At 37.6% G+C, this 9,097-nt stretch overlaps 1 protein-coding gene across 3 annotated transcripts in view; it reads left to right on the forward strand.

Moving 5' to 3' along the window:
- LOC122082023 (poly(rC)-binding protein 3-like) overlaps positions 1-9,097 on the forward strand; it is a 31,923-nt gene that overhangs the window by 8,460 nt on the left and 14,366 nt on the right. The gene's annotated exons all lie outside the window — the stretch shown is intronic.

Genomic DNA, 9,097 nt, shown 5'->3' on the forward strand with positions numbered 1-9,097 from the left:
AAAAAAAAAAAAAAAAAAAAAAAAAAAAACTCTTGCATGTTGTGTATGCTGTACCCCTTTAATGTGCTGCTGCTTCTATCTAGTTGCTAATTGAGTTATTCGTAGAAAGTTTGAGATATTCATTCCTTTGTACTGCACTATTATTACTAACTCAGACCTTTCATGTGGCTTTGTTTACTATATGTTTGCATCAGTTTGTGAGACACCTTCTCTGATTTCTTGGTGACTTTGCACAATGTTTTGTGCCCTATTTCAAATGTTGAGACTTGAGATTGCCTGTTTAATAAATTAGGTGCCCCTTTCCTTGTATTCTATCTTGTGTGTGTGTGTGTGTGTGTGTGTATGATTTTTGGTGCGTCAGGTAGGCGGCCAACACATTATTATATTCAGTCAATCACCTTTTGCAGGGATTGTATTACACTCCTACGGCGTCCTTGGTGAGCGATATACTGTGTCATTACCTGGATGTGGTGACAAGTAGGCAAGCATTGTCACACAATGGACTAATGGACTAGTGTCTAGTGCGAGTTAAGAATCTAGTCCAAAACCATAGGATTAGATTAAAATCTTGGAACATTGGATCCTTGATGGGCAAGAATCTAGAGCTGATAGGTGTTACGAGGAGTAGGATGGTTAATATTGTTTGTAGTCAAGAGACAAGATGGAAATGGAAGGGTAAAAAAACTAATGTGTCGAATACTTTAAACTTTGGTTTATGGGAGAGCAAAGTAATAGAAGTGGAGTGGGTATAGTAGTAGACAAAGATCTAAAGAATGATGTGGTGGATGTTAAAATAGTTGGGGATAGGATTATGTCCATCAGGCTTTAGTTGGAGAAAGAGGTTGTCAATATAAAGCGCCTACGCAACACCCAAGCAGTATTGGATGAAAGTAGTAAGTTACAACTTTGGGAACATATGGATGGTTTAGTATAAGGTTTTAGTAAGGGGGGGGGGGGAGATTATCATAGTGGGTTATCTAAATGGATATGTTGGGAGAGATCGAAGAGGCTCCTAAGATGTTCATGGAGGGAGGTTTTGGATATGGAGAAAGGAATGAGGAGGGAGTCTTAGTCTTGGACTTTGTAGTAACCTATGATTTATCTATTGTGAGCACTTTTTTAGAGAAGAGATGGGCATTTAGTTACTTACAAGAATGGGCGTCATACCGGCCAAATAGATTTCTTCCTATTAAGAAGGTCCGATGGAATGCTTTGTAAGGACTGTAAGGTTATCCTTGGAAAGAGCCTAATAACTAATGTAGAATGGTGGTCTTGGATATGTGCCTCACTACGTAGAAGCGTAAGATAATAGAGCTTATTTGCCTTAAGATAAGGTGGTAGAGGTTACAAAGGAGGGTCCTTGAGTTCATATATTGATGAAGTGGTCAAACAAGGAAAGTGGGACTTTAAGGGTGACACTAATACAATGTGGGATGAGATGACAACATGTATTAAGAATGTGGCATAAGAGTTTCTCAGAGAATCAAAAGGTATATGTCATGCAACTAGAGAAACTTTGTGGTTGGATGATGAGGTCCAAGCAGCCATTAAGACTAAAAATACTAGTTTTAAAACATAACAAGGTCTAAAGAGGTGGAGGATCTAAAAGATATAAAATTTCTAGAATCGAAGCTAGGAAGATTGTTTAACTAGAGACATTCAAGATGAGGTGCTTTTGTGTAAGCTTTTTGCTGATGATATCGTTTGGTGAATGAGACAAAAGCAGAGATTAATAGAGATTAACGCCAAGACAAAACTATAGAGATCAACCTTGGCAAAAATATTGAAGATAACTAGTTTTAAGACGGAATATATGGTGTGTAACTTTAGCCACACTAAGATGGATAATGAGGTGGATATTATTGGTGAGAAGGAGATTCTTCAAAGTTAGTATTTTAGATATCTAGAATGAATCGTAAATAAAGAAGGTGACATAGAGGAGTGCCGTTATCCACAAGATTAAAGTAGGGTGGATGAAGTGGAGAGTTGCATCAGGAGTGCTGTGTGATTGGCATATTCTTTTAAAAGTTAAAGGAAAATTTTATAGGATTGTCATTCGTCCAAGTATGATGTATGGTCCAGAATGCTATGTACTTAAGAAATATGATATAAATAAACTGTGTGATGTAGATTCTTCACCAAACTAGGCTTGTTTTATTAGGAATAAGCTTAGGGTTGGGTTGTATACGTGTTGGGCCTTCAGTCCATGTGGTTTGGAGTGTATTGGACTACTTTTATGGGTCTAAACTAGGGGTTCTAAGGTTGCATACGGGATTCAGTGATTTGTTTCCTTTTTCTTTAGTTTCCTTTTTAGATGGGATTATTTAGTTTCTTATTTCAGTACCTAAATTAGTTTCTAATTTCAAGTCATTGTTAGTTTCTTGTCTAGACTAGTTTCTATTTTCATTAGATTCTAATTTCCAGTTTTTAGTAACTTCTTGTAATCAATTTTTAGTAACTCAGAGTTACTATTACTTGTAAACCCTCCCCATCATTATAAATAAAGATGATGGCTCTTTTAATGAGCCACGATTTATCTTTTAAAAAAAGAGTTTTGTTGCTGCCGCTGGCTTCACTGGATGTTCTTTGTGTTTGATCAAGGATTAGGGATTGGTGTTTGATCCGATCGACACTCTGCGGCGAGAAGTCCGGGTGGATCTTATTCTTTTCTGGTTTTCTTGTTGCTGTTGTTATTGTTCTGCAACTCAGGTAAGAGAACTAATCTACTGTTAAGTTCAGATCTGAGTTTTTTTTCCAGAATTCTCCAAGTATCGACCACCCCTACTTGACTATCTAGCCATCGGATTGAGCTCCCCTTTGGATCGAGTGTCCCCCCTGTTGGAAGGGAGGTTCGATCCTGATTCCATGCCCATCAGACCAGGGGATTGTCTGGTCTGGCTAATTTTCTGAATTTGGCCGATTGTGTTTCTGTCCAGAATTGAAATCTGGTTGGTATGTTCTGTCTCTGTGGTGTTGGTACTGAGTATGGTCTATTTTAATACCCTATTTTCTGCTACTGATTAGTCCTATAGTTGGTGTGATATCTGATTTCTGGAACTCTAGTTCTGAGTTGAAATTTTTGCTTTACAAAGGGCTATTCGATTCCTATTTTTGGACTGTTGTGTATTGTCTATTTCTTGGGTGATTAGTGGTTGTTCTTTTGACTAAAAGTTCCTGCAATTGGATTAGTTTGCGTTTTCAAACTTAGTCCTACATTACTGTGTGTAGCGGAGATGAGAATGTTGAGATGGATGTGTGTGAAAACTAGGAAGGATAAAGTAAGGAATGCCCATATTAGAGCTGGGTTGGGAGTAGCTCCGATTCATGATAAGTGATGTGAATCTGGGGTTCCAAAACTAGGATTGGATTGCTTAGGGCCCACTTAAACAATTATAGTCCATGTACAAAAATCCATGGCAGTTTTGCAACTAAATGGAATGGCACAATTGTAAATAATATTCAATCTTTGATAGGGTGGCAGAATCATAAATAAGGGAAGCCTCAACTTAAAAGAAAGAGACAAAGGAGTGGAGTGTGACATATTAGTGCAAAGGGTAATCCTGGAACCAAAGATAAAATATGGATAATGGATGAATAAACCTAAAGTATAAGGGCAATAATTGAAATTTAATAAAAGGAAGTAAATATCTTGAAGAAAACTTCTTCTTTCTTATGATGAAACCAGAAACAAAAAATCAGTGATAATAGGGCCTTGCGGTGGAGGAAACTTCCACACGACCAGCTGAATTATGCCATGATCTTGGATCCAGATTCGCAACTCATGCTTTTACTAAACCCAAGTGATAACCCAGTGAAACATACATCGATTCATAAAGAAAGCTGCCTGAAATTCTTCCTGGCAGTAGAACAAGAAAAGGTCTCAGTTGCAGGTATGAAAACTGATAAAGGGTATTTCGGCAACTGAAATTTGAGGGTTTGTGATAGCCTATGGGAGCCTTACCCTCGACCCAAGTTACCAGTCCCAATCGATTGCTTCTTTAGCAAGATTTGTAACCCCTTTGCTGTCGGTAGGGAAACCGTTGCAGGAAATAAAGAACAGAAGAAGATAAGAGAAGAAAGTAGAGGATGAGAAGATTGGTATTGCTGGAAGAAGAAGATAGATCACAGAAGGTGGGGAAGGAGAGGTCAGACGACCGTTGCCAAGAACCAATCCGGCACCATATCTACTCAGTCAAATTCCATTCTTCAACTCTGTCAATCGATTACAAGTAAATCCCTTTTTAAGGACTCAATATAACCCTATTTTACTATTATGAAATTGAAATAAACTAGGAATCTAACTAAAAATATAAATAAAATCTCCTAATTACTTCCTAAGACTTAGGTTAACAAAAATTAGAAACCCTACTTGTCTAATAACTACTCAAAATGAAAGGTTACATAGATTTCTCTAGATTTCCCAAATAAAATAAACCCTAGATAATTAAAACATCCTATTGAACCTAAAAACCCAATTGGACCCAGTTTGTCTTGGTCTAAATTGCTAGAAGGGTCAACCCGTTTCAGCTATGATTCTGCATCAATAAGGTTAGAGAGAGGCGTTTGAGATGGCAAGACCATGCCCAACGGAGGCCCTAAAATGACCATAGGAGAAGTGAGGAAAGACATGCTTAGCTTAGGCCTCGTATTTTGTATGGCTTCAAATAGAGCTAATTGGAGAGCAAGGATCCATGTGGCTGACCCCATTTAGTTGGGATACGTCTATGTTGTTTTTTATGTGTTGGTTATTGTTTAGGGTGATGTTTAAGCCGTGTAGCTTAGTGGTAGTTTTGTGGAGTTCATGATTACCTAAGTCGTATTTGATCACGACTCTTAAGGACTCATTCTTTATTTATTATATATGCCCTGCTCACAGTAGAATACACATGACCAAGAGCTAGGGTTCCTTTTAGTTCTTTCTTCTCTCTTTTTCTTCCCTTCTTCTTTTGTTCTTCTCCTCTTTTACTGATCCTAATTATCGAGATTAGGTTTTGTCACATTGTATCAAAGCGACGTTTAGTAGGATTTACAATCTTATTAAATCTATTTTGAGATCTCTAAAGGAATCAAGTGATATCTGCAGCAATCTTGCTATATATACTAGGATTTACAGTCTTATTAAATCTATTTTGAGAGTCTCGAAAGGAATCGAGTGATATCTGCAGCAATCTTGCTATATATGCTGCTGTATCTTGAGTAGGACGAAGATCAATCCATATAGGGATCATCAGATATTTTTTGCGCTTATTCGTTGAAGTTCTTTGGAGATTCTTGAAGGAGATCTACAATTCTTGGAAATCCTTGGATCCATGAATCAAACCATTAGATCATTGTCAACTTTTGCAAGGCTATTCATCCTATATAAACCTTGCTTCGACCAAAAAATCTCTCCGATCAGATCCTTTAATGATCTGAATCTATTATTTCTCCTGCGGCTGGATCTTATTCATCAGATCTGGCGTTCTCCGTTATTCCATTTGATGTCAGGTGTTTCCTTTCGATATGAGTTGCTGCTATTTATTTTGAAGTACTATCGATGCATTAGTTATTCTCTGCTGCATGCGATCCATATGTCTGCCTTCTCTTCCAAAGCTTGTGTGTGTCATTAATTGGGGGCATTAGCAGCAGGCAGCTCCTTTAAGCAATGTTCGAAGTTTTGGTGCTTGAAACTGAAATATTTCGACCGAAACCAAAATTTTTGTCGAAACCACTACGTTTTTTTCTGCAAATTTCAATGGCTAAGTTAGGTCCTGAAACTTCTAGGAAAACCTATTTAGGCCCTCTAAACATAGTAAGACCATTATATTTTAAAAAAAAAAAAAATGCCCCCAAAATGATAGATTGACTTTGGACCTTAGATTGATACTGTACGCTATATAGTATATACTTTCTCTAACATGGCCTGTTCCACACAATGTTTAGTACTAGAACACACATAATTCAAGTAAAACAACTTAAATATGGATTAGGAATGGGTAGACATCAAGTTATAAATCATGTCATAAATCATGCAACATACGTGGTTTGTTACAAAGAGTAAGTATATCGGAGTCAACAATACAAGCAGCAATCACCATTATGCCCATCCTATAGAGTCCTAGACTCCTACTACCACATTAAGTTCTGGGGAGGATCAAAACAACCAGAATGTTGTTGCTGCTGCCGAATCAAGAAATCCTTTGATAGTCCGATTGTGACACAAAAGTTGGCATGTCATAATATGGCGCCAGAAATGGTCAAAGTCTAAAGCAACAAGCCAACAACAAGAATAAAAAATCTCAGCCTTATCCAACTGAATGGGATCGGCTACATGGATCCAATAAAAAAGGCAACGAAATAGGAAAAAGAGTCCACATAGAGTTGGGGGAGGGGAGAAATGAAAGGATGAAAGATGAGAGTGAGAGGAAAGAGGCGCAACCCACACATGTTAGGAGAAGCTCAGCTACTTGGGTCAGCAACTTGGATCCTTGCCCTCTAATAGGCTCTTTCCAAGGTCATACATACTTGGGACAAGATCAAGACTATGCATGTCATTCCTCACCACTTTTCCTATGGTCATTTTAGGCCTTCCCCGAGCTTTCTTTGCTCCTTCAATTTGAATCAAGTCACTCCTCCTTATAGGGGCGTCCGCCGGCCTCCTTTGAACATGGCCATACCACTTTAATCGGCATTCACGGAGCTTGTTGTTAATCGGGGAAACTCCCAAATCAGCTCTGATATGCCCATTCCTTACATTATCCTTTCTGGTTTTCCTGCACATCCATCTCAACATCCTTATCTCAACTACACATAGCTTCTCTATATGACACTTAAATGAAAGCATGAAGATACTAGAGGTACCATAACATAAGATATGGGTCTATGAATCGTGAGGCTCTGTGGAATTGACACTAGCATGTATGGTTGGGGGACTGAGTACAACAAGAAGTGGCTATTAACAAATGATGACCTAGTGTGACTGAGTGACCCTCACACTTAGAGGGCAATGACAATGAAGAGCTAAACTACCCATATCCACCATACCCAACATAGTCAGAACAATAATGATTTGGCCAATAAATCACAAAAAATGGTTTTCCAAGCTTCAATGGCGAAACCTGTCAAAATGGATCGAAGTTTTGACCCATTTTGTTCGAAATTGTGTTTTTTATTCTTAAGCCAAAGTAATGTTCTGGACGAAATTCCGGAAAAAAAACGAAATGTGAGACTAAACCATGACCGAAATGTCGAAATTTGTGCATTCTTAAGAATCGGGTGTGTTTCATTTCGATCATCTGCGAAACCTAATAATTTGTGAAGTTTCACAAAATTTTGGCGAAATTGTGTTCAATGCCTCTGAGGAAGCTGACTGTGACATGGGCTCTTCATGTGTAAGATCCACCTACTACTTCTGTATCGCACACTGTGAAATGCTAGAATCAGCAACATGATCTTCCAATCTGCTACAATCACCACAATCTACTTTTGGTTTTCTGCACTGGTTCACAGATGGGGGAGGTTGAAGACAATCTCTTACCATGAGTTGTACTTGCTTTTCTTTTTGTGTTTACCTAAAATAACCTCCTTTTTACCTTTTATTCTACTTCTAGCCTTATTTTATGTTGATTCTAAGTTTGTCCTTAGTTTTAAATCCTGGTTTTTTAATTATACCCCAAGACCTATGTATCTACCAGATTCCACTTTGAAAAATCTGATTAATTTCTAGAACTGTCATTACCTTTATTAAAACTTGGAATATTTAAAGCATTGCAATTATTTTTGAACTTTTAGCTCTTGTTCATTTGGGTGCGGCCATAACTGATCCCAAGCCAGGGTTTCAAACCCGGGATTGCATGGAGTACTTGCAAATTTTCTATTGTCTTGTTCCTTTACTATTATTTGATTGGGTAACTCACTAGATGTCAACCGAGGCTACCTTTTCTCTATGATTGATATCTATGGTCAAATCTGGGATTAAAATATTCCAAGTTTATTGGTCGGAAGAATGCATATTTGTTGTGGCTGTTCTTAGTTATGTGGTTTAGTTTCTGTTGATCACTTGATCCTGGTTGTTGCTGCAAAATGATGATGGGTTAGCCTTTGTTGTCTCCTCTGCATTCATTGTTTGTCCATGTGTAATGCTACATGTGAGGGGAAGATTGAATATGTTGAATATTGTTTCTTCCTATTGAAGATTTCATATGATTATTGAAGGATGCATATCTGTTGATGCCTGTGTTCCCTTTGTGGAGATTATTGTCTCATTTGTGGATATTATTACCTATGTCTCGTTTGTGATTTTTCTCTCTCCCTTGTGGTTATTATTACTAGTGTCTTTGTTGTGAAGATTTTTATTTGTGTTCCTCGTGGTGTTATTGTTTGCCTTCGTTCTGAAGGTTATTGTTAGTGTCTTAGTTAGATTTTAATTTGTCTTCTTATTGAATATGTTTAGCCTCACACCAATGACTTATTCATCTTCCCCTGTTGCTATGTTTTGGGCTGTTACTACTGTTGTTGTTGTTGTTGTTGCTGTTGTAGTGTTCTAGCCCGTAGTGATGATTTATTCATCGTCCCCTGTTTGAGATTTCAAATGTAACCGCAAGCGTATAGATCAGTGTAGCTATGGGTCGAACACAGGGAGAGCAGCCACTTTATTTTTTATTTCTTTTAATAATGCGAAAGTGAACTGATTAATGGTTGTGATATAATTTTAATTACCGTCCTAAACATATATATCTAAAATAACGTCCTAACCATTCGTCATCTAAGAATTTAAAGACGCAAGCCACGCAATTAAAATTAAATAAATAAATAACTGAAAATAAACAACCCACGCAATTAAAAAAAAAATAAATAAAGGAAAAAAATGCTGAAATAAAAATAAAGTAAAAGAAAGGGAATAAAGCTAGAGAGAGACTCACAAGTAGGTTTCTCTACTTAGCCCGAGGGATGTATCATAATATGAGCTTCCCTACTTGACCAGAGAGTCACTCTTACAAGGGTTACTCTACTTGGCTTTAGGGAAAGGGAGACAATTAAAATAAAAACAATAAATTGATGGTTCTATGGCTAGGAGGGGCAAAGCCAACACATACACTAGCCATGAACCTTGGGGAAA

This window comes from Macadamia integrifolia, chromosome 6, assembly GCF_013358625.1.
Source record: "Macadamia integrifolia cultivar HAES 741 chromosome 6, SCU_Mint_v3, whole genome shotgun sequence".
Taxonomy (NCBI): domain Eukaryota; kingdom Viridiplantae; phylum Streptophyta; class Magnoliopsida; order Proteales; family Proteaceae; genus Macadamia; species Macadamia integrifolia.